Source organism: Camelus bactrianus, chromosome 19, assembly GCF_048773025.1.
Source record: "Camelus bactrianus isolate YW-2024 breed Bactrian camel chromosome 19, ASM4877302v1, whole genome shotgun sequence".
Lineage (NCBI taxonomy): Eukaryota > Metazoa > Chordata > Mammalia > Artiodactyla > Camelidae > Camelus > Camelus bactrianus.
Window position 1 is genome coordinate 14,260,229 of NC_133557.1, and position 24,860 is coordinate 14,285,088.

Sequence of the window (24,860 nt, forward strand, 5' to 3'; positions counted from 1 at the left end):
TAGGGAGGGGGTGGGGGAGGCTTTGTGGTGAAAACAGCATTTCCTCAATATCCCCTTTCTCTGCAATACTCCCTGCCCTCTGTGTCTAGATGCACTCAGCCTCTTTGTTTGATTGGAAGTGTGACTGTCACTAAATACCTGCTTCAGCCCCCTCCTAAGCAGGAATATCTGGAACTTGCTGCCTTCTGATGGGCTGCTGTAGTTCCTTTTCTTTTTCTTATGCACATTACAATGAACAAATTTCTATTAAAATACATGTTGCTCCTTCTCACACTGTCCCTCCTGCCCCAGTCTCCACTTTGGGAAACTCAGGTCAAGGCCAGGGTCAAAGCCCTGGTTCTTGTCCAGCGACACGCTTCTCTGTGCCTCAGTTTTTTCATCCATAAAATGGGGATAATCCTTGGCCTGCCCAGCCCAGTTGGTTGGTAGTAGATCCTAAAGTTGATCTGAGCCACGTAGCATGATAACCTGGCAAGAATTGAGCGCTCCTTTAGTGCTGCTATTATTATTATTATTATTATTATTATTATTATTATTATTATTATTATTATTATTATTATTATTATTGTTACTAATAATTTCGGGAGGGGTGGATTTGGGGTAAATAAGGTGGGGGGAGTTAGGAAGGGCATTTTGGCTTGGGGGCCGATGGGTGTCCCGCGGGGTAGGGAGCTGTCTCCGGGTGGGGGTGGTGGGCGGGGCTTCTGTGCCCCAGGCCTCCGCCCCCCTTCCCTCCCCGCCCGGACCCCTGGCGTGGTGGGGGCCCGCGCATGGGTCTCTCCTGGGTCACCGGCGGGAATCTGTCCTGGCGCGCTTCCTCTTTCCTCCTCCTCCCGGCGGCCTGCCGGGCCCCTCCTCCCTGCTCGCGCGCTCCCTCCCTCCTCTTCCCCTCCCCGGGCCGCCGCCTCCTCCTCCTCCCCCCCCCCCCCTTTCTCTCTCGATCTGTCTCTCTCGGCCCGGAATCCATTCCGGCCCGGGAGCCGGAGCGGCCAGGCCGCCGTGTGCCTGAATCCCTGGCCGTCCGGCCGGCTGTCCTCCCGTGCGTCTGTTTGCCGGTGCGCCCGCCCGCCCGCCGGCTCAGGTGAGCACCCCCCACCCCTCCGCCGGCCCTCAGTCCCGGCCCGCGTGAGGGAGCCCCCGCCCGGGGACCACTGTGGCGTCGGATCGCGGGCTGTGGGAGCTCCTGTCCACCCCTGCAACCCCCATCCTCCGGGCGGAGCGGCGATCCCGGAGCGCTGGGCGGGCACACGGGGACTTGCCTGGCGCGGCCTTTTGTTGTGATGCCGCGGGGGGAGGGGGCTGGATGGGGGTGCCTAGGGGTCCTGTTCGCGCGGGGACTCCCTCCGGCTCACCCTCCCTCTGTGGGCCCCCTGAGAACAGCTAGCTGGGCCTGAGCCCCCGGGCCAGGTCTAGGCCAAATCTGAAATCTGAGCCAGTCGGCGCCGCCTCTGGCCGCCGCTGCCCGGCCTGGCGCCCCCAGCCCGGGATGGGGGCTAGAGAAGGGGCGAGCAGGGTGGGCCTGGGGGCGCTGGATGAAGGGTGCAGGGCCTAGGCACCAGGACCTCCCTGTCCTCATGGGGCCTCCGGTAGGGCCTGGTGCTAACGGCCTGGAAGGGACTGGGCCAAACTGCTTTGTCCCTGCTGCCCACCGCCCCCAGCCTTGCCTCTGTGCAGGCCCAGCCGCCTGTCTGCTTAGAAGTTGGCAAAAGTTTTGGGATTTCACCACCAGGCCGGGTCCATCTGTCTGCCTGGGCTGGGGTTGGTGGTGGGTTTGAGTCCTGACAGGCGTTACACTTTACCTGCTGTGTGTCCTCAGGCAACTGCCTGCCCTCTCTGAGCTAAGGGGTCCTCATAAGGACCAGCTGTGGGCCTGGCTGAGGTTACTGGGCTGGTGGAAGGATGAGGTGAACAGAAGGGGCTCGCCTGTGGGGTATCAGTTCAGCCTCTGGCGCCTTCAGGCAGGCTTGAGAGTGCATGGAGTTTATGTGTGGCCCTTGGTGAGGCTTTTTGGGCTTCAGGGACTCTGTACATCTGGGACAGTGGTCTCTAGGTCTCCTGAGGTGAGTCCAAGCCAAGCCACAGTGCAGCTGATATCAGACTTGCTTTCAAGAATGGACCAGCCTTGTCCTGTTGCTGACCGTCTTCTCGGCCTCCTGGCTTCCCCAAGAAACTTCTAGGTGATCTGGGCTACAAGACTGCCCCTCTGAGTCCTCATGTGTGGAATGGGGATCCTCAGGGGAAGAATCTGTGCACTTCTGCATGTAGGGGCTTGGCATGTGGTAGGTGTTCAATAAATGAGCGCTTCCTGGATGAATTGCCTAAAACAGATGGGTGGGAGGCCTCGTGGGGCTCATCCCCAGAAGGGGATTGGTACTCAAAAAGTCACTGAATAACCCCTTGAGGAAGAAACAGCTCCAGCACAGTCTCACTGCCCAGTGGCTGTGTGACCTTAGGCAACTCACTTCTCCCTCTGGCCTCAGTTTTGTTGAGTATAAAATGGGCCAGTGATAATGAGAGCTGCTAACATCTACTGAGCAGCTCCTATGAGGTAGGGACTCATGTGTATCCTCATTTTGCTGGTGGGGAAACTGAGGCTTATGGAGGGGAAATGACTTGGCCAAGCCCACATAATTTGAAGTTGGAATGAGAGCCTAGATCTGAGTCCTCAGTCTGGGTGCCCTTGTACCCTTCCAGTGATGGGGGAGCAGCGGTTTCCCAGTATGGGACCAGGCACGTGACAGTGTCAGAAAGACTCTACTTATGAGTGATTGTGTGGAAGCCACGAGGCCCTTTTGGTGATGTGGTGATGTGGTGTGCCTTGGTGATGTGGTCTTTCCACCCAGGGAAATGATTTACAATGTGTCACCTGTCTCAGCTGACTGCCTGCCTGGGCTCTCCCTTGTGGCTCCTGGGCCTTTGCTCCTGAAGGCGTGCCCTCTAACTCTACCAGTTGTTTATCTGCTCTTGCTCTTTAAGGCTTAGCTTAAGGCCCACCTCTCCCAGGAAGTCCCTCCAGCTCTCTCCTCTCCCCTAGCCTCTTCCTGGAGCATGAATTATCCCCAGCTCACAGTCAGTTCCTGATTTGGCTTCTTCCCTGATTGTGACCTGGGGCGGGGGGTTGTCTGGCACCCTCAAGCCTCAGGAGCCAGGCAGGAGATGGCTCAGTGGCCTGCTGACAGGTCGTCCTCAACTGACCTCGTTTTTCCCAAACCTGCCTAGATACAAACATCTGTGGCCCTCTGTTGAGCACCTGCTATGTTCTAGGAGCTTTGAACTTGGGCTAAATAGTGTGGTGATGGGTTAGCAGTCGGAGTTCTGAAGGTATCCAGAGCCTTCCAGGAGGTGGTGACGAGAGGGAGCAGCAGTTCACTCAGCAAAGAAGGAGAGGGTGTGCGCTTTCTACCCTTCTGCTTAGACACTTCCCAGGGCCCCGGGGCTGGTGGGGAGTGTGGTCAGCCTGGGTGGGTCCTTGCTGGGGAATTGTGAACAGGTCCTTGGCCACCCAGAAATTTGTCTAGAGGGTGAGCCAAGTAGCAAACAAGTTGCCAAATAAATTAATATATAATCACAGATGAGATAAGGGCTCAGAGAGAGAGGCATGCGGTGCAGAGGAATCTCAAAGGAAGCGTGTAAGAGTTGGTCAGGCATGGAGCTAGGGGAAGGGCTTACCAGGCAGAGGGAACTGCAGGTGCAAAGGTCCTGAGATGGGGGAGTGTGTGCTATTATGGAGAAGCAATGGGAGAGCCTGTGAATCTGGGCACAGAAAATTAAGGGGAGTGGGTGAGAGGTGAAATGAGGGGGTGTTATCAGGACGGCTGGACCATGTTGGGCCACATGGGCCTTGGGGAGGAGTTTGGCCTTCATCTTCACACAGGAGGCTAGTTGGTGTCCCCTGTGTGAACAGCCCCATGTTGGAGACCAGGGGTGCAGAGTTGACCAAGTCACCTGGTAGAAATAGACCTGTGGGCTCGACCCCAGGTATTCTGTGGGTGCCTAGATCAGGTGTCAAGAGGAGGAGGCATTTGAGGCTGGGCTTTGAAAGTAGAGTAGTTCACTAGCAGAAAGGCAGGAGAGGGTGAGAGCCAGGGGATGGGGCCGTGCAATGCAGGATGGCTGGAGGCTGGGAGTGAGGTCGGCTGGAGAGATGGAGACCAAAGGAATGGTCAGGGCTCAGGAGTCAGAAAGATCTGCATCCAAGTTCTGACTGTGCCCGCTTGCTGTGTGTCTTTGGGTTATTCATTCTACCTTTCTGAGACTTAGCTTCCTTGCCTTAAAAATGGAAACAGTAAATATCTTCCTATCAGGTGAGGGTTAAAGGAGGGCTGTATGCCCAGTGCCTGGTGCCGATGTAGGTACTCAGGAAATGGGACCTGTCTTGTGTGCTGTGACACTGGGTGGGTCAGTGGGCCCAACAGGTCTGGACTCCCCAGCTGTCCGGTGAAGGCTTTGAGTGGATGATCTCACTGATTCTGGAGGTGCTGGTCTATGGAGGGATTTTGGCAGCCATGTACTGGGTGACTTGAGTTCTGTCTTGCCCTCTCTGTGTAAGGAGGCTGAACTGGGGAGAGCTCTATTGGTCTAACCCATCCCAGCTTCTTGAAAGCTTGCCTTAGGTGAGATTAGCCCCATTTTCCAGATATAGATACTAAGACCCAGAGAGGAGAAACCACTTGGTTAGGGTTTCCCAGTTGCCAGTAGACAGGGTCTGCTGAGTTTAGGCTTTGGGGCTCTGGACTCCTGGGCCAGGCTGGCATCACCAGGGGCCTCCTGTGTCTCTGCAGGCCTTAGAGCCCCTTCCGAGGCCCCTACCTCCCTGTCCTGGGCCTTTTGACCAGAGCCTCACTTCCTGCTTCAGTTGTGTGGTCTCTGAACCTCTATCTTCCCTGGGGTTCCCCCAGCCCTTTACTTCCCCTCCACTGCTCCCACTCCCTTATCTCCATGGTAAACCACTCTGGTTTCCACTTGAGTCCCTAGCAGGGTGGCGGGCCCTTCCTTTGGGGGCACCTCAGTATCCTCATGTATGAAGTGAGTCATGGCTTCCAAGATATCCCAAAAGAACTGAAGTAAAGCGTTTAGCATGCATTAGCTTGATAAATAGGGGTGAGGAAGAACCAGACACATGCTCAAATCCTTTGTTTTCTAACAGCTGAAGCCCCCTTCCTGCGACTGTTTCTGAAGCTGTAAAATGAGCATGGGGCTTGCACTTAGTAGGGCCAAGAGGAGGATGCGGTGAGGCTGTCCCTTAGGCTCTCTCCTGGTGGCTGGCTCTGCATCCCTGTTCCTGGGGAGGGTGATCCAGTAGGTACCTCCCCTGTATTCAAGGCCCTGTTCCCATCTGTCTGTCTAAAGGCGAGTCACTGAACCTCTCTGAACCTCAGCTTCTGCACACCTCCCTTGTGAGGATTAAATCAGTGAATGTCTCCCAGAGGCTTGAAACTTCCGGATGCTCAGTAAATGTTATGTCTGTCTTTCTTCCTTCCCATCCCTTGAGGGGACTCAGATATTACCTGGTCTAGGGATGGCCCAGGGCTCAAATCCCCCAGGCCTGGATTGCTGTGTTGAGAAATATTCTGAGGCCCAGTCTTGGCTTCATGGGAAAGAGTGCTGTGATAGATTAGTAATGTCTGTCCTGGGCAGAGGATTAGGCATCATTGTATGTGTGCCATGAGTTTGATATTCCTGATCTATTCTGACCTTCTCTTTTCACAGATGGGGGAATTGAGGCCAGCAAGATCCAGGACATATTATCCAAGAAGGGAGAAAAGTGCATATCTCTTGTCTTTCCATCTAGGGCTCTCCCCACCCAGCCAGCCTGTCCCTTCCCACAATACAACCTGGGGGGCTGGGAGGGGCTGAGTCAAGGAGTAGATGATTGGGGAAGATCCCAGAGCTGGAAGCCAAAACCTCGATTTCCCCACTCCTTGATACGGGACCTTGAGCAAGTGACTTCCCCTCCAACCTGGGCCCCAGAACCTCCCCTCCTCTTGGAACTACCCAGAGAAGTTCCAGAATAAAATGAGAAGCCAGAGAGGAGAAACTAGATGATCTTGACCAAGTGCCTTCTTGCTGAGGGCTCTTCCCTCCTTGAGGCACTGCGACTGGGATCCTAGCCAGGGGGTTCTCCAGGGGCTGGCCGGGCTGAGTCCTCTTTGGTGCCATGTGGGACTGGGGATGTCAGCCCGGCTGTGGGGCTGTTGAGAGACTGTGGGAATGGGTCCTTTGAATCCTCAGACCGGCTGGGCTGCGAGGCCCGCACGGGCAGAATCCTGGTGCTGGGGCATGGAAGTCAGGGTTGGGGTGGTATTGGAAAGCTCAGCCTCCCCGTCAAGGTCTGATTATCTTCTCTGCGGCTTCTTTATTCAAGTTTGTGGCCTTGACTTTTACTCTGTCTGATATTGATGCCCTCACATTGTGCTCTCCCCAGCCAGGTCATAGCGAGGTGACTCATTCCATCCTTTGTCCCCTCCTGGGGGTGGGTGGAAGTTTTGTTCCTATTACACAGAAGAGGAAACTGAGACTCACAGAGGCCAAAGGCTAGGGCCACAGTCACCCAGCAGAGTGAGATGTGATCACGGACTTCTGGCTTCTGATTGATGTGTGGCATCTGATTCCCACTGAGTTTGCAGCCAGCTTGGCTGAAATTTTTCTCTGGGTATGGGGAGGATGCCTTGCTGGGCGGGCAGGTGATCCTGACTCTCTGGGCTTCCAGCTCTGGCTGGTGGATCTCCACTCAGATCTGGAGTCCTGGAATCTTGCAGGGATCCCCCCACCTCCCAGCACTGGTACATCCTGGGTGCTCAATGTATGCTTATGGACTAAAGGGAGTAGAAGTAGCCAGACCTTTGGAGCCAGTTGGTCCTGGGTTCAAATCCTGGCTCTGCCACTTGTTTGCTGTGTCTGACTGTGGGAAAATGATTGCTCTGAGCCTGAGGGTCGCACCTCCCTGAAGTGGGGACGACAGTGCCAGTACATCCTGGACAGGGTGCTGTGAGGATCAGAGGAACTAATACGTGCCTGCAGGGCCCCCACACAATAAGTGCTTAAGGTTTCTGAGTGCCTGTGATTATGAAGGTAATTCCCTGATGAGGCGGGAATTCTGGGCCTCTGCAGGCCAGCTGATCCCGGAAGCCCTAGGGCTGACACTGGACGCCTGTGCCCGTGGTGGTTTGGTCCTATGGGGCGGGGCTGGCGGGGGAGGTTAACAAGAGACAGACAAGTTTGGTGGCTGGACCCTTTGGAAGCTGCCAGCTCCATCCTCCATGTAGCCTCCAGAGCCTGGCTCCCGCCTTGGCCCTCACCCTCCTGTGGCTTGTTAAGACCTCACGGCGCCCTTACCCAGGCATTCCAGGCCCCCGTCACTGAATGGGTCCATCTCTCCAAAGGTGGCCGCCATTTGAGCATTGGGTACTTTGCATCTTCGCCTGCTAGGCCTGGAGGCAGCGGCCATACTACCCTTATTTTTTTGGAGAGGCAGCAGAGGCTGAGAGGCAGGAGGGACCCGGGGTCCACAGCAAGGGCTCCTGGCAGTGCTGTTGGTCTGGGCCGAGCTCTTCCCTCTGCTTCACTCCATCACCTCCCACGTTTCCCTTTCACTCAGGTGACCTGGTAGCCTTCCTGAGCCATCAGCTGTCTTCCTGCTTGCCCCGGGTTGTCCAGCATCTGTGCCTCTGCCTCTGCAGATCCTGCTGCCTGGCGTGCCCTCCCTCTCCACACTCATCTTGTGGCTAAGATGCCTCTGCCTCCAGAAGGCTCTCACTGCCCACCCTCTCTGCCCCCGCCTGAGCCCGTGCTTCCCATGCGTCTCTCCTCTGCACTCCCTGCTCCTTCTCTGCCCTCCCTCATGGCTCTAATACATTCTGCCTTAGATGGTAAGTCATAGGATTCTTTTTTGCCTCTAAATGTGGTAGTCATCACTCCCAAGGGTCCCGCACTTTACAGTTTACAAAGCACTTTCCACAATCACCTCTGATCATCCCCAGTGGGCTGGGAGGGAGACAGACCATCATAATAATCTTCATTTGGCCGATGAAGAAACTGAGGCCTCAAGGCAGGGTCATGCCAGGTGCTACTCTGCTTGGGCAGGTGGAACTGAACCGCCCTCTCCCCATAAGCCCTCAGTCCCCCCAGGGAGGAACATCTCTCTCAGTCCCATGGAAGCCGTGATACATTATCAAGAGAAGGCTCTGAAAGTTCAGAGAGGTGAAGTGATTTGCCTGAGGTCACACAGCCTGGAAAGCCAGCAGAGCTGGGAGGGTCCCGTCTAGGAATTAGGGAAGAGGCAGGTCATGCCCACCTTCCCACCCCTTCGGAGTGGAGAATCAGACAGAACCCAGATCCTGAAGGAACAGCGAGCCCAGTGGTCCCGCTCTGAGGATTCCTTGAATAGTCATTGTTCTTGAGCGCATAGTTGAGCCCTGCGCAGTGCCAGGCCAATGGCTGTGTCTGAGCCCCACGACATCCCTGCGAGGCAGCAGTTCTGGCCCCATTTCACCAAGGAGGAAATCGAGGCTCAGAAAAGCGAAAGGACTTGCCCGAGCCAACCAGTGCATGGATATGGACCCAGGGCCTTCTCAGCACCTCTGCCCCGCCTGCCCCGCCTCCTCTAGGCTGAGCCCTACTCCTGCCTCCTGCCTGATGCCTGACCCTTCCTCCAGCCCCTCCCCACTGTTCCTTTCAGGGCTGGGTGAAGGTTGGGAGACGTCTATAAGCCACCCCGCCTCCAGCCCCACAGGCTTCTCCTCTACCTCCATACTAGCTGTGTGACTTTGGTGAGTCAGTTTGCCTCTCTGTAGCCTCAGTTTCCACATTTCAAAAAGAAGCCTGATGGCAGTATCCACATCACAGACTTGTTCTAAGGATCAAGAGAGGCATTATGCATGATGCTCTGAGCAACGTTAACACATAGTAAATGCTCAATAAATGTTAGCTGTTATTTTATTATCATTTATATCTACCTGGGGAGGAAGGGAACCACAGCTCCATTCTCCAGATAGGAAAACTGAGACTCAGAGAAAGGAAGGAGTGTCCACCAGACCACAGGAGGATGTCCTGGGGCACATCCCACTTTCTAGACGGGGAAACTGTCCCCTTTCAGGACTCAGTTTTCTTATCAGTGCAGTAGGTCTGTGCATATTTTGGGGCAGACTGTTCCATCACAGTGTACCAATCTGGCTCCTCAGTCCTCAGCCACCCTAGGTGGGGGTCAGAGTGATGTAGGGGCTCCAGTTCTGCCTGGGCTGGTGGGGGCTGTGCCCTGTGTTCTTTGTCCCTAAGTTATGCCAAGTCCCCAAGGCTGGGCCTGCCTAGGAGGCTGAACCAGGCCCTGCCAGGCCATCTGGGTGCCCTCTGGCTGCTGCCACTCAGGTCCTACCACATCACCTGGTCCACTTGCTTCCTCTGCTTTGTGTCCTGGGCAAATGGCCTCTCTTTTTGAGCCTCAGTTTCCTCATCTGTGAGATGGGGGCAGGAGTCTTTTCCTCGCAGGGATGTTGGGAAGATCTGATAAGCTCGTTCCCCTGAAATGCCCACCCATGTCAGGCTTATAGAAAGTGCCCAGTCAGTGGCCATGGTTATAAGGATAGGCAGGATTCTGACTGGCAACAAGAGGAACAGCATTCCAGGCAGAGGACCTGCTTGAGCAAAGTCTTGGGGGTGGGACAGTTTAGGGGAGCACCCAGTAGGTAGATGGGGCTAAGTGGGAGAGGACTCCCCACTTTCCAGGGTTTGGACTGACCCTGAGGGAAGTGGGCAGTTGGGTGTCAGCACTGACAGCAGTGATATTACTTCCCTGCTCCTAAACTTTAGATTTCCTTCTGAAGCCTCTGGACAGCAGCCACCTGCCTCCCCACCCCCACCCCTGCCAGGTGTTCCCGAAGGCCCTGGAACCAGATGAGCCACCGTTCTATTTGGGGACAATTCTGCTGTTCCCGTTTCTCTCCTGTGCCCTAGTTTTAGAAACGACGTGGGTTGGGTTACCAGTTGGCCATTTGTGAAAGCCCCCTCCCCCACTCCACCCATACCTTAGATCTGTGGGCAGTGAGGGCAGAAGAGGACTCAGCACTGCCTTTGGGAGTTGCTCCTGGCTCTGCCCCTGTGTTCTCTGGGCCGGAGTTGGCAGCTGGACTTTTGCTCACCTGCTGCTGATGTCACCCAGTCTTGTGCTGGGGACCTCAAAGCTGCCCTCTGGGAGCAGCCTGCGCCCTGGAGGAGCCAGACACAGACCCTGATCATTGCAGTACCGTGGGGTGGGCGCCATATGGACTGTGGCAGCCATTAGGATGCCAGAAGGGCTTCGCAGAGGATAACTCATGAGGGAAGAAGAAGGGTGAGGGCCTCCCAGGAAGAAGGGACAGCGTGAGCAAAGATCTGGAGGTGGGAAATAACCTGGTGTGTGTCGGCGTAGCCTGCGGAGGTGAGGAGTGGCAGATCATGTACAAGGTAGTTAGACGGTGACTAGGTTGGTCAGGCAAAGTTTAGCCTGGGGCTTTTGGGAGCAGGGCAGGTTTCCTGCTGAAGGTGTGAAGGGAAGGATCAGGCCAGGCTCAAGTGCTCAATTACTGTTGCCAAGTGAAGGCAGCCCAGAGGCTGGGGTTCAAGATGGGGATTCTTTCTGGGGCTCAAATTAGAGGCTGGTCTGAAGTCCTGGAGTGAGTCAGGGAAGACCTCCTGGAGGAAGCAGTACCTATGACACACCTGGAAGAATGAAGTGGTTCTCTGGTGGGGAGGTAGAGCTTGAGAAAGGCCAGAAGATGCAGTGTCAGTAGCTGCTCTTGTTGGAGCTCAGAGGAGCAGGAGAGTTTTGCCCTGAGAAATGGCTGGTGTACCTACATGCAGCCTTGGGGCAGTGAGGAGAGGCCACGGGGCAGGACTGATTTGTCTGGTGCTGGGGGTAGTAGTGCCCAGCTGAGGTAGTGTGGCTTTGGTGCAGTGGCCCTGGGGACTGCCGTAAGAACAGACGGGCCTGGAGAGAGGCTGGGTACTGGCCGGGCAGATGGCAGGTCTGGTATTGACAGGGGAGCGGCGAAGGGTAGGGGACATCTGCCCCCTGGTCTGCCTGCCCACACATCTCTTCCCTGCAGACACCTGCCTGGCAGGAAGTGGTGGAGACGTGCTAGGGCCTGGCCGGCAGACTCCGAAGACACCTGGGGCATGGGCTGGGCCTGGGGCAAACTCAGGGTTCAGAGTCCAACCGCCCTCCATGGTTGGGTAGACCATGCCAGGGCAGTGGTCTCCTGCTGGGGTAAGGGCTGGGAATGGTTGGCCACTTGTACCTCCAGAAAGGCCCCTCCATCCTCCTGAACCCAGAGGGCCTGTCCTCCAGACAGGGGGACTTGAGAGCAGTGGAAGACTCGGGGGCCAGGTGGGCCTGGTTTCAAATCCCAGCTTTGGTCTTTGCTGGCTGGGAGACCTTGGCCAAGTGGCTTTGCCTCAGTTTCCCCATCTGTGAAAATGGGGGTCGTCCTAGACCCTCCCTCCTTGGGCTCCTAGGAAGAGTAATGAGATTTTAGTGGGCTGTGCTCCATACCATGCCAGCCCCTGGGATCTGGCTTTGGAGCTGTTGGCGCAGCTGACTGGGGGTGCTGGGACCTGCTGGGCGGCTGAGGGGCAGCTTCCGGTCTGCCCCAGGCTCTCAGCACCGAGGACAAAGCCCCTTTGTGGTGGGACAGATGGAGCCTGGGAGCCCCCCCTTCGGGGACCAAGGGGCTGTCTGCCCCTCCTCCTCGCCCAGTTCCCCTGGGGGAAGGAACTTCCTCAGACTGAGAGGATGGGAAATGAAAGTCAGGTTGTGCAGGAGGAGAGGCTGCAGCTGCAGAGCCTGGCTGGTGAACTTGGGGAGACCCTTCCCTTCTCCGGGCCACCTTCTCAGGGCCCCGGGCGTCCCTGGTAAGTCCCAGGCCCACAGTGTGTGCCCTGTTCACTTAACCATCCATCCATCCATCATCCATCCATCCATCCATTTGTTCATTCATTCAGTAATTACCAAGTACCCACTCCATGTTAGACCCTGCACTTTTGGCTAGTGTCCATTCTGACCGAATGGCACCTTAGCATCTCAGCTGTTAACTGTTTCGAATGTTAATACCCACTGCAGTGTTCAGCCGTGAGTGAGACAGAAGTGGCCCCTTGTCCTCATCAGACATGTACTCATACAGTGTGTTACGTTATGAGAGCTACGGTCCACGATGGGAAGGAGAAGTTGAAGGTTCTCCCTTGGGCTGAGGGAGGTCAGAGAGGCCTCCTGTGAGGAGGTGGCTTTTGAAATGAGACTCAGAGAGCAGAGTTGGCTCAGTGTGTTGCCCTTTAAACCAGTGGTCAGGAAAGGCCTCTCTGAGCAGGTGACAGGAGTAAAGTGCCTGAAGGAAGTGAGGGAGTGAGGCATATGTGTAAGGGAAGTATGCTCTGGGTGGAGGGAACAGTAAGTGCGAAGGCCCTGAGGCAGGTGTGCACTGGGTTCTCAGGGAAAGGGGAAGTGGCCAGTGTGGGTGGAGCAGAAGGAGTGAAGGGGGTGGGGCTAGTAGAGTCCACTGTAGGGCCTTGAAGGTCCCTGTGAGGACTTTGTCCTTTCTTTTGGGGTGTGGGCTGGGAGGGGTGTTAAGTAGGACACATTCAGGGTGACATTTCAGAAAGGCTCTCTGCCCACAGTTGGCCAGCCTGGAGGAGGAGGCTGGGCCTGGACTAGGGGGTGACTAAGGCAGGAGGGAAGGACATAGATTCAGGATGTGTTTGGAGGTGGGACTGACAGGGCTTGGAAATGGGTTCAGGGGGCATGGGAGGAATCAGCCTTCCTCTCTTGGGCTGCTGATGAGGGGCTGAGTGCCCTCTGTGAAGTCACTGTGGGCTTCAGGTTCATGTTCACTCCCCTTCCCCCTAATCCATCAAGAGGCACATACACCCAGCTTCTCCACCTTGTCCTGGGGGCTAGACTGAGTCCTCCAGTTCCTTGGGCTTTAAATAGCAGTATACCTTAGGTGAACCTGGCAGAGTCCTACCCATTTTATATATGAGAAACCTGAGGCTCCCAGTGGTATACTCTGGCCTGAGTTATATAGTGGGGGCAAGGTTGGGGCTTGGCCTCTCAGGACTCAGGGGTTTCTGGATTTGGGGAATATGGACCCTGCCCCGCCAATTCCAGCTATAGATTTCAGAGTGTATCTGAGATTTCTTTCCTTCCCTGAACTATCTTGGGGAGATGGAGGCTGCTCAGTGTGACCTCAGGGGTGGGGTCAGGGGCTTGGACTCCAACTTACCATGTGACCGGGGCCTCAGTTTCCCCTGCTGGGAAATGGGCACAGTAATGGTCCCAACCTTGCAGTGCTGTGGGGATGACCAGATGAAACAGTGACTGTAAAGCCTGATGCCAGGCATACAGGAAGTGTTCCGTGGTCAGCAGGTATTCTTATTATTGTTGTTTCTGTGGGGAGTAAGGACGTGCGTGCAAGTCTGGGCTCCAGCCATGTCCACCCCGGAGCTGGGCTTCAGGGGCAGGGCTGGAGTTGCCGAGGTGGCCTCTTCCAGATAACTCAGCACCTTGGGATTGAAGGTCCCTGGAATGTATGCCCAGCATCACTTTCCACCTGGGGAAACGGTCCTGAAGAGCCCAGGACTGGCTCAAGGCTTTGTAGCAACCAGCGGCAGAGTGGGGCTTCACACCAGGTTGCCTGCTGCTTGTCCTGCTCTGGTGCCGCCCACTTCCCAGCCTTACCCTTCCCTCTAGGGCTTCCAGGCTGTGGACGGGTCCTAGCAGGAAGGGATCTGGCCCTTTTCAGAGCAGCTCAGGGCCTAGGGTCTGGAAAGGGGTCTCCTTCCTGCCCAGGAAGAATGCCAAGAGCCAAAGGGGCTGGAACAATTCTGTCTCTGCCGGGCTGGGATGAGTGGGAGCGCCACGGTCCACTTGCTTAGCCTTCGCCCTCCCTGGGCTGCGGGTCCTGTCCCTGGCGGCACCCCTCCGTCTGTCTGCCGTGCCAGCCTGAGCCTGCAGCACCCGCCCCACCCCAGCCACACTGGCAGATCCGGTTTGGGGCCTGCCAGCCCTGAGTGTGTTCATGCCGTGAACACAGGACCAGACATGTTCCGGCTGCCCTGGCTCACGGATGGCCCCTGGCTCATGCTTTACTCACTCCTGGCTCACTCGGCAAACATCCTCTGGTACCCGAGCTGTGCCTGAGCCCATGCTGGGCAGAGCTCCGGGCCTAGAGCTGTCTCAGACTTGCACACTGTCCTGTGTCATCAAGGTGGTCAGAGGCTCTGCCACGGAGACATGCCAGGCAGGAGAGCGCAGTGGTTGGGACATAGACTGTGGGGTAGGATGGACCTCGGGCTGAGGCCTATCCCTCTTTACCTTGTGGGGCCCTGGGTAGGACTCATTCATCCCTCCCTTCCTCCTGCCCTCTATTCCTCCCTCCCTCCATCCCTCCCTCTCTTTATTCTTTCATCCTTCCAACCCTCCCTCCATCCCTCTCACTCTCCCTCCCGTCATCCCTCCCTCCCTCCACCCCTCCCTCCCTCTTTCCCTCCATCCCTCCCTCCCACAAATATTTACCGAGCACTACTATGTGCCAATGTTCTAGAGGCTTGAGATACAGCAAAGAAACAACTAGACAAAAATCTGTGCTCACAGAGCTGACATTCTAGTGGGGGAGACAAAAACACAACAAATAAGGAAATTTTTTTATGCACGTGGTCTGTAAGAACATGATAAGTGCCCTGGTCAAAGCAGGGAAGGGGTTGGAGGGCTGGCTGGGGCGGAGAGAACGGGGCTGTGATTAGATGACTAACTAGCGGGGGAAGACCGCTCCCTGAAGCTCACATCCCAGGAGGGGAGGGAGGAGTCTTGAGGCTCCCTGGGGCAAGAGAATCCAGGTAGAGGGAACAGCCAGTGCAAAGACCCTCAGGTAGGGGCGTGCTGGAGTGTTGGAGGAACAGCAATGAGCGAGTGAGGGGGAGAACAGAGGGAGGAAAGGGCAGAAAGGTGGGTGGTGGGGATGGCCTCTGGACTTTTTTGGTATTGTCTCTTAACCCGCAGTGAGACAGGGACTACAGGAGGCTTTTGAGCACATCCGGCTGCTGCGTGAAGAGCAGACTGTGGGGCCGCGGCTGGAGGCAGGCCATCGGCCCAGTGAGTGGAGGGGATGATGATGGTTGGCCCAGGCTGGGGGCAGCTGGTGGGAGCGGGGAAGGGAAGTCAAACTTTTTTTGTTTTTTTTGCATTACTTTATTTCATCTTCTTTTTTGAACTCTTTATTATGGAAACAAAAGTATAATGAACCCCACGAACTCATCCTCGTCGTGGGTCCCCAAGCACCACCAACTCCTGGCCTGTCCTAGCCAACCCCCCACTTCTGTCCCACCCTCTTACCCATCATTTTAAAGCAAATCCTGCATGGCATACTTCAGGTGTGAGTCTTTCAGTTTGCCTCTCTAAAAGACAAGGACTCATGGTAAGAAAGTAGCCGCAAAACCACAATCTACCTAAAAGAAATGAACAGTAGTTCCTTAACAACAGCAAAAATCTCTCCTTCCTCACTTATATTTTGAGGAGAAGCTGATGCCTCTGGGCCTCCCTGTCTTTGCCATAAGGTGAAGTTCATAGTGGACCTCCTCTCAGGCTGTGGTGAGAATATTCTGGTAGAATACTGAGGACAGGGCCTGGTGCATGGGAGGTGCTCAGTAAGTATCAGCGGCGACTCTGATTGGTTGATGGTGAACACTCGTGGCACGCTTGTGAGGGTCTGCGCTCTGTTCTGAGCACATCACAAATATGAATTCATTTGATCCTCACAACAATCATGGGAGGTAATTATTATTTTTGTCCTTATTTTATAGGGGAGGAAATGGAGGCACAGAGAGGTAGAGTAACTTTTCCCTGGTCACACAGCTAGGAAGGATCAGAGCTGGGTTTTGAACCCCAGAAGCATAGCTCTTAATCCCCATGTGATGGGGGCTATGTGAGCCCAGAAAAAGAGGGCTACCTCTCCCAGTTGGAGGGCAGGCAAGGTAAAATATGGGCTGTCGTCAGGCCTGCAGTGTACATGGGAGTTTGTAGGTGGCACAGGGGAGGCGGGTGGTGAGGCTTTAGGGGAAGAAATAGCATGTGCAAAGGTCTGGAGGCTAGAGGGTAATTACATCCAAGGGAGGGTCAAGGGCAAGGGAGGAGGGAGCATGTCCCCTTCTGCCCTTGGCCTTGATCCCGTGAACAGCACGTAAGAGCTTTAAGGGTATCAACCATCTTGCTGCCCACCATCCTCAGTGTCAGGCTCGGGTGCCCTCTCCCTCAGAGATCAGCCAGAGCCCCCATTTCATGGATGAGTAAAGCGAGGGCTGGACCTTCCCAAGGTCGCACGTCCAGGGTAGGCACCTATGGGTTTGAGTGTGGGGGTTGAGCTCCGGGCTGACTATGTGGAGGGCCCTGGCCACCAGGTGCTCCTGCCCACCAGTGTCCCTGGAGGGAGTTCCTGTGCGCGCGTGGGCAGGGAGGAGGGGGCACTGTGCATTCCCGGAGCAGGGAAGCAGCCAGAGTTGCTGGCAGGAAATAGTGGTCCCCTTGGGCAGGGGCCGGCTGGCAGCCATCAGCCAGCGGGGGTGGGGCCCCTGGGGAACCCGGGAGACATGACCTTGGAGAGGCTGGGAGAGAGCGAAGCTTCTCACATCAGTGTTCCCTGTGGTCAGCCCTGGTCCTTGGGGGTCTGTTAAGGAATCGTCAGCACACCAGAGCCTTTGTCCCCTTGCAAGTGCTGAGGCCCAAGAAGGGGCGTGACTTGCCGAGATCATGCAGAGATTCTGATGGAGGCCTTCCGCTTAGCCACATGGTGGCTGGCCCTCATCAGGTGGGTCCCTGAGACCTGCCTGGTCTGTGGTCATTTCGGGCCCGCATCTCCTCTTCCAGCTCCTCCTCAGCCCAGCACCCCTGGGCCTGATTCCCCAAGAATCTTATCTTCAGAGTCCCAGTCCCACACCCTCATTTGAGGGCTGGCCTCCACCTTGCTGTGTGACTGGGTGCTGGGTGCACCCCTCTCTGAGCCTCCCTTCCTCATCTGTGAAAGGGGATATCTCAGAAAGTTCTCTGAGACTGGGGCTGTGGCCTCCTGGCCTGTGAGCTGCCCTCCCCATCTACCAGCCGGGCTGCCTGGCCTGGACAGGTAGAAACCAGCGGGGGGTGGGAGTGGGGGTCAGTGAAGCCTCCCAGCCCTGCCAACCTCACCAGCCCCAAAGATGCTCCCGAGGCAGGACCACCCAGCAGCCCCCTCCCTAATGCAGGGGCCTTGGAGAAGGGAGATGGTGGGAAATGGGTATGGGGAAGAGGGAGGCACCCACTGTGTGCCCATCTTTCCCTCCATTTTGCTCCTGGGGAAACAGGCTCCATGACTGGCTCTTTGCCTTTCTCTAAATGGTCCCGTGTCTGGGCCTTTGGTACAGCGATCCCTTCTGCCTAGGTCACACTTTTCACAAACTGCTCAGCCTTTGGACCTCAGCTGAGATGTCCCCTCCTGTGGGAAGTCCACCATGGTTTGGATGCCCCCTCTGGAGCTGGAGATCACTGTGCTCTGACAGATGGCTGTCGAATGAAGGCTCAGTAACCTGGCCCCGCCCCTCCCAGCACACTCAAGAGCCTGAGAAAATCTTCATGGCCCTTCCTCTCAGTTTTTCAGGCCTTCTGTCCTTAATTGCTAGACAGGTCCCTCTGAGGGCCTCCCTCAGACCTCCTCATGCTTGGGCTAAAGGCCTATATTGACCTCATTAACCTGGAACCCACTCAGTCCAGACCGCTCGCTCAGTAACTCCCTGCACATCTGACCTTCCTGCCTCAGGGCCTTTGCATGTGCTGTGCCCACCTCCTGGGCTGCCCTTCCCATGCCTCCCTGCAGCTTCAGTGGAGAGAGGATGGGCTTTGGTATCACTTGGACCTGCGTTGGCATCCTGGCTCTTCACTTCCTGGCTGGGGCAGCTTCCTGGAGCCCCTGTGTACTCACATGTAAAGTGAGTATGGCCACAGCTCGTTCCAGGACTGTTGGGAGCACTGAAGAGGTGGTGTGAACGTCAAGTGGAAAAACATGAGGGGAGAAGGAGTAGGTCTTCACACCCCCATCAGCATGTCCCATTCCACCCCATCAGTCCACACTGGAGCAGCTGATGGTGTTGAGTTCTTGGGAGGGGGCTGAGCTGGCCCTGGCCCTGCCAAGAAGAGTCCAGCCGCACGTTCCTTTCTTGGTCCCTTCCTGATGGCCCTGGGTGGCTGCCCTGCTTCAGGGAGAAGTTCAGAGTGGGAGGGGCTTGTCACTTAGCTACTAAGGGGGCAGGATTTTAATCTGATCATTTAACCTGTCTGTGCTTCCATTTCCTCATTGTGAAATAAGGATGATGTAAAATAAGGGGTGATAATGGGGGCATATATGATAATGGGGGCACATAGTATGTGCTAAGTAAATATTCGCTGTTTCTACTGCCATTCACATCATCATTATTCACACTCCCCCAACTCAGAAGCAAGAGTCTTTTCTACATTCTGAACTCATTTTAAGAAAAGCACCCCAGTTGAACAGGTAATCCTTTTGAGAGTCTGAAGGGAAAAGGGAATCAGGAGAAGATTCCTGCCCACCCGGAGCCTCCGTTCTAGTGTGGGGGCCACAGGGGAGGCAGGAAGGGGACTCAGACCCCACCTGTGAGATGGGTGTGTTGGGCCAGTGCCCTCTTTCATGTTCCTCCAGCCCCAGCTTCCTTCCCTGTGGGCACAGCCAGTACTGGTGGTCCCTGCCCCTCTGCTTGGAGGAGCTGTTTGGAGGAGGGAGGGAGCATCAGCTGGGGACCAAGCCTTGGAAGTTCACTCCATAAGTGGCCCTTCTTGGGCTGTGTGGCTTTGGGCCAGCCACTTTCCCTGTCCATGGCTCCACTCTTATGGAAAACGAACTGTCCAAGGGCCCTTCTTGGGCCCTGCAAGGGCCCAGCTGGGACCAGTGGCCTTAGGGAGAGGGGCCAGAGTGGCCCAGGGCCAGGGGAGCCAGGATTCCCAGCTGGTCCTCTGCTGTCTTGGACGGTGGCCTGAGCACCTGACTTGGCTTTTCTGAGCGTCTCTCTCTTTCCTTCTCTGAGAGACAGGGCTGATGGTCCCTGTGGAGCAGGGTCCTGGTGAGAACTGGAGAGTGAAACAGTCACAATGGGAATAATAGCGTAGCAGCAGAGGTCAGGGCCCCATTCATCCAGCGCGCTGGCGTGCCCAGGCACACATAGTCAGCTCATTTGCCTTTGCAGCTGCCCCGGGATGATTATGGGTGTCTCATGGTACTGAAGGATGCTGTGGTTGACTTGCCCAGTATCCTTCCATGGGCCACAGCAGGACACCCCTTAACCAGGATGCCGCACCTCACCTGCCTCGGGCAGGTGCCTGATGGGGCCTTTCTGCTCCCTCCCCTCCAGAAGCAGGACAGTTGAACTCCAGTGGGCCGTGTCCCTCCCCACCACCTCCTCCATCCTCCCTCCTCCACCCCCACACATTCCCCACACAACCTCTACCACCCACTCCTCCCACCCCTGGTTGGGCCACTGTTATCAGGACACATTCTTGGACTGGCTGAGAACAGCTCCCACCGAGGGCCGTTTTGCGAGGGGGTGCAATTGCTGCTATCTGCCCTGGCGGAGGCTCCCTTGGGGGATGGGCTCTGGGACACGAGGCTATGGAGCCCAGACAGCCCGAGCCTGTCTGCTGATGCTGTCTCTTATCTAAGCTGTATGCTCTTAGGCAAGTAACTTGACCTTTCTGTGCCTCAGTTTCCTCATCTGCAAAATGGGGCTGACCACCTAGGGCTGCAGAGAGTTCACCTGGGGTCGTGGAGGTAGTGCACCTTGCAGCATGGTGCCGGGCACACAGGAGTCTCTTTACCCATCAAACAGAAGCTGTTGTCATCTGAGAACCAGTTGTCCCTCCCCTTTGTGGGGCCTTCAGTTTAAACAGCATCAGTATCCACCTTCTGATGAGTGCACATTGGGATGGGCCCCTGTGGACTTTGTCTTCTCCAGGACTTTGTCTTCTCCAGGCCTATGGGACATGGGGAGGGCGCAGCAGGGAGAAGCTATTTCCAGAAGTTGAGAAGGTGCTGTGTGATCTTAGGCAGCTCCCCTCCCTCTCTGAACCTCCTCTTCCTGGTCTGCTCTATGAGCACTTGGACCTGGGTGAGACTCCACCCCAGCCCCTCGTTGTCCCTGCCCTCTCTGTAATTCCTCCCTTGGCCGGTCCAGCTACTTGGCCTGTCTGTCTTTCCCACCGTAGTGTCCGGTGTATAGTCAGTGCTCAGCTAGACTTTGTTGAAGAAGCCGGTGAATGCATCATTGAGTGAATGCCCTTCTCAAAGGCTGCCTCTCCCAAGACTTTCCCAGTTTCTCCCAGTTGGAGGGGGTTGATGATGCTCTGAACACTTGATCTGAGGCTCTCTGGTGGTACCTATTACAATCCACCTGGTGTGCACAGTAACATACTAATAACTAACATGGACTACACACCTACTACTAGGAGCCAGACACGTTGGGGAGCACTGTGCGTGCCGTGTGGTGCACGTGGTGTGGTGTATGTGCTGTGGTGCATTGTCTTATTTAATCCTTTACAACAATCTTGCAAGGTAAATACTATTATTATCCCTCCCTTTGCAGAATCCAGAGGTTCAGAGAAGTGAAGTGACTTGCCCAGCTATGAGAGAGAGCGCCAGGATCTGAAACCAGGTAAGCCTGTTTTTTTTTTTTTTTCCTTAAAAAGGAAGAAAAAGCATTAACATACATGGTAAAAAAATAATTCAAACAGTACAAAAGAAGTCAGAGAAAAGTAAGCCTCTCTTGTACCCAGGTCTCCTGGCCAGAGGCAGCCACGCGGAGGAGTTCGTGGTGTGTCCTTCCAGGGAGTTCAGGTACAGATAAGCATGTATGTTATATATATATATTAAACTCATTTGGGTCAATTTCTTTTTCTTTTTAAAAAAATATTATTTATTTAATTTTTTTAATGAAGTATAGTTGATTTTTTTTTTTTTTTTTGCACTGTTTTGGTTTGTTTTGGGAGGAGGTAATCAGGTTTGCTTGCTTATTTCTTAATGGAGGTACTGGGGATTGAACCCAGGACCTTGTGCATGCTAAGCACACATTCCCACTGAGCTATACCCTCCCCTCTGAAAAGTTTTTTTAAAAAAACCAAATGGTCGTGCATGACATACTCTGTTCTACACCTGACTGTTTGCTCTTGGCAGTGTACCTTGGAGATCATTTTGTGCTATTTCTTTCTTTGTCATGGTTGCATAGTATTCATTGTGTGGATGGAGACCATGCTTAATTTAATTAATGAAGAATACGTTGGTTGTTTCCAGCCTTTTGCTTATTACAGACCATTCTGCGATGTGTGTCTTCCATCGTATGCTTAGTGTTCATGTGTGAAGGATTAATCCCAAATTGCAGGGCTGGAGAATGCATGTGCTTGTAATTTTGATAGATTTGGCCACATTATCCTTCATGCAGGTAGCACTGATGTACCTTTGCATCACAGCCTCTGGTTCTCCCCTCCCCGAGGTTGCTCTAGAATTTGGGGATCTGCCAATCTAATAGATGAACATTGGCCTCCAGTGTAGCATTTTGTTTTTTCAGTATCACAGCTGTATTGAGATATAATTCACATACCATGCAATTCAGCTATTGAAAGTGTACAAATTCATGATTTTTAGTCTAGTCACAGAGTTGTTCAACCATCAGCACAATCAATTTTAGAACATTTTCATTAGTCCCTCTTCCCCTCAACTCTTCCTCCCCCAGCCTCAAGCAACAGCTAATCTACTGTATGTTTCTATAGGTTTGCTTTTCCTGGACCTTTCATATGAATAGAATCATACACTATGTGGTCTTTTGTGTCTGGCTTCTTTCACTTAGCAAATTCTCAAGGTTCATTCATGTTGTAGCCACGTATCAGTACTTCATTCCTTTTTTATTGCCAAATAATATTCCATTATATGGATATACAATGAGTTATTTATCCATTCATCAGCTGATGGACATATGGTTTTCACTTTTTGGCTATTGTGAATAATGCTGCTGTGAACATTCATGGTCAAGTCTTTATGTTTTCTTTTTTCTCGGGTATATACCTGGGAGTGAGACTTGTAGATCATATGGTAAGTCTATGTTTACCCTTTGAGGAACTGCCAGACTGTTTTCCAAAACAGCTACACCATTTCACATTCCCACTAGCAATGTATGAAGTTTCCAATATCTCCACATCCTTGCCAACAGCTTATTGTTGTCTGTCTTTTTAATTACAACCATACTAGTGCATGTGAAGTGGTATCTTGTTGTGGTTTTGATTTGCATCTTCTTGATGACTAATGATGTTGAGCATCTTTTCATGCAGTTTTAGACCATTTGTATATATTCTTTGGAGAAGTATCTGTTCAAATCCTTTGCCCATTTTAAAGTTGGGTTTAAAGTTGAGTTGTAAGAGTTCTTTATATATTCTAGATACAAGTCCCTTATCCAATATATGGTTTGCAAATATTTCCTCCCGTTTGGTATATTCTTTTACTTTCTTGATGGTGACCTTTGGCACACAGAAGTTTTTAATTTTGATGAAGTCCAGTTTGTCTATTTTTTCTTTTGTTACTCATGCTGTAGGTGTCATGTCTAAGAAACCATTGTGATCTGAGGTCACCAAATTTATTTATGTCTGTATTTTCTTGTAAGTTTTTTTAGTTTTACCTTGTATATTTAGGCTTGTGATCCATTTTGAGTTAATTTTTGTGTAGGATTTGAGGAAGGTGCCCTGCTTCCTTCTTTTGCACGTGTATACCCAGTTGTTCCTGTTCCTGCATTGAATTATATTGGCACCCTTGTCAAAAGTCAGTTGACTGTAAATTTGAGTTTATTTCTGGACCCTCAATTTTATCCCATTGATTTATAAGTCTGTCCTCTTACCAGTACCACACTGTCTTGATTACCAGAGCTTTGCAGCAAGTTTTGAGATTGAGAAGTGTAAGTCCTTAAACTTTGTTTTTCTTTTTCAAGATTGTTTTGGCTATTCTGGGTTCCTTGACTGTCCATTTGAATTTTAGAATCAGTTTGTCAATTTTTGCAAAGAAGCTAGCTGGGCTTTTGTTAGGGATTGTGCTGAATCTATAGATCAATTTGGGGACTGTTGCCATCTTAACAATGCGTAGTCTTCCAATCCATGCACGTGGGATATCTTTCCATTTATTTAGTTCTTTAATTTCTTTCAACAATTTTTGTAGTTTTCAGAGTATGTTTTGTACTTCTTTTGTTAATCTTATTCCTAAGTCTTCTTTTTATATTATGGCTTATTTTCTTAATTTTATCTTTGGATTGTTTATTGATAGTGTATAGAAATACAATTTATTTTTATATGTTAATCTTATACCTTGCAACTTGCTGAACTTGCTTATTAGTTCTCATAATTTTTAAGTGAAATCCTTAGGAATTTTTATATTCAAGATTATGTCATCTACAAATAGAGATAACTTTATTTCTTCATTTCCAATCTGGATGCCTTTTATTTCATCTTCTTCCTTTATTGCCCTGGTTGGAACCTCCAGTACAGTGGTGACAGTGGACATCCTTGTCTTGCTCCTGATCTTAGGGGGAAGGCATTCAGTCTTTCATCATTAAGTATGGTGTTAGATATGGGTTTTTCATAGAAAGCCCTTTATCACGTTGAAGAAATTCCCTTCTATTCCTAGTTTGTCGGGTGTTTTTATCATGAAAGGGTGTTGGATTTTGCTACATAATTTTTCTGCATCTATTAAGATTATTATGTGGTTTTTTTTACTTTATTGATATGGTATATTACATGGATTGATTTTCAGAGATTAAACTCATCTTGTATTCTTGGGGTAAATCTCTCTTGGTCATGATGTATAATTCTTTTTACATGTTGCTGGATCCAGTTTGCTAATATTTTGTTGAATATTTTTACATCTTATATTCATAAGAGATAATGGTCTGTAGTTTCATATGATGTCTTTGTCTGGCTTTGGTGTTGGGGTAATACTGGCTTCATAGAATGAGCTGGGAAGTGTTCCCTAGTGAAGAATTGGTATTAATTCTTTAAATGTTTGATGGAATTCACCAGTGAAGCCATTTGGGTCTGAGTTTTCCTTTGTGAGAAGTTTTGAAATTACTAATTCAATCTCTTTACTTGTTTTAGCTTTATTGAATTTTTTAATTTCTTCTTAGTTTCAATAGTTCGTGTTTTTCTAGGAATTTGTCCATTTCATCCATCTAATTTGTTGGCATAGCGTTGTTCATAGCATTTCCTTAAAATCTGCTTTATTTCTGTAAAGTTCATAGTATTGTCCTCTCTTTCATTCCTGACTGAATAATTTGAGTCTTCTCTCTTTTTTTCTTGTTTGGTCGAGCTAAAGGTTTGTTAATTTTATTGATCTTTTCAAAGAACAAACTTTTGGTTTTGTTGATTTTCTCCACTTTTTACTTTCTATTTCATTAATTTCTGCTATAATGTTTATTTCCTTCCTTTTATGTGCTTTAGGGTTAGTTTGCTCTTTCTTTCTTTTTCTTTTCTTTCTTTCTTTCTTTCTTTCTTTCTTTCTTTCTTTCTTTCTTTCTTTCTTTCTTTCTTTCTTTCTCTTTCTTTCTTTCTTTCTTTCTTTCTTTCTTTGTCTCTTTCTCTCTTTGCTAGTGTCTTAAGGTGGAAGTTTAGGTTATTGATTTGAGATCTTTTTTTAACACAGACATTTACAGCTATAAATTTCCCTTTAAGTTCTACTTTACTGCATCCTGTATATTTTGACATGTTGTGCCTTCATTTTCATTCATCTCAAAGTATTTTCTACTTTTTTTGGTGGTTTCTTCTTTGACTCATTGGTTATGGA

At 52.2% G+C, this 24,860-nt stretch overlaps 1 protein-coding gene across 6 annotated transcripts in view; it reads left to right on the top strand.

Moving 5' to 3' along the window:
* The first annotated feature begins 776 nt into the window (after positions 1 to 776).
* SRC (SRC proto-oncogene, non-receptor tyrosine kinase) overlaps positions 777 to 24,860 on the top strand; it is a 50,609-nt gene continuing 26,525 nt past the window's right edge. Inside the window, exons 1-4 of one of the 6 annotated variants that reach the window (XM_074347255.1) lie at positions 779 to 1,081; positions 15,023 to 15,115; positions 20,635 to 20,703; positions 20,825 to 20,885. The gene's annotated coding sequence lies outside the window, so the exon portion shown is untranslated. Of the gene's footprint in view, positions 1,082 to 15,022; positions 15,116 to 20,634; positions 20,704 to 20,824; positions 20,900 to 24,860 lie in introns of all 6 variants that reach the window. The other 5 variants (XM_074347258.1, XM_074347259.1, XM_074347256.1 and 2 more) reach the window with 5 other exon arrangements.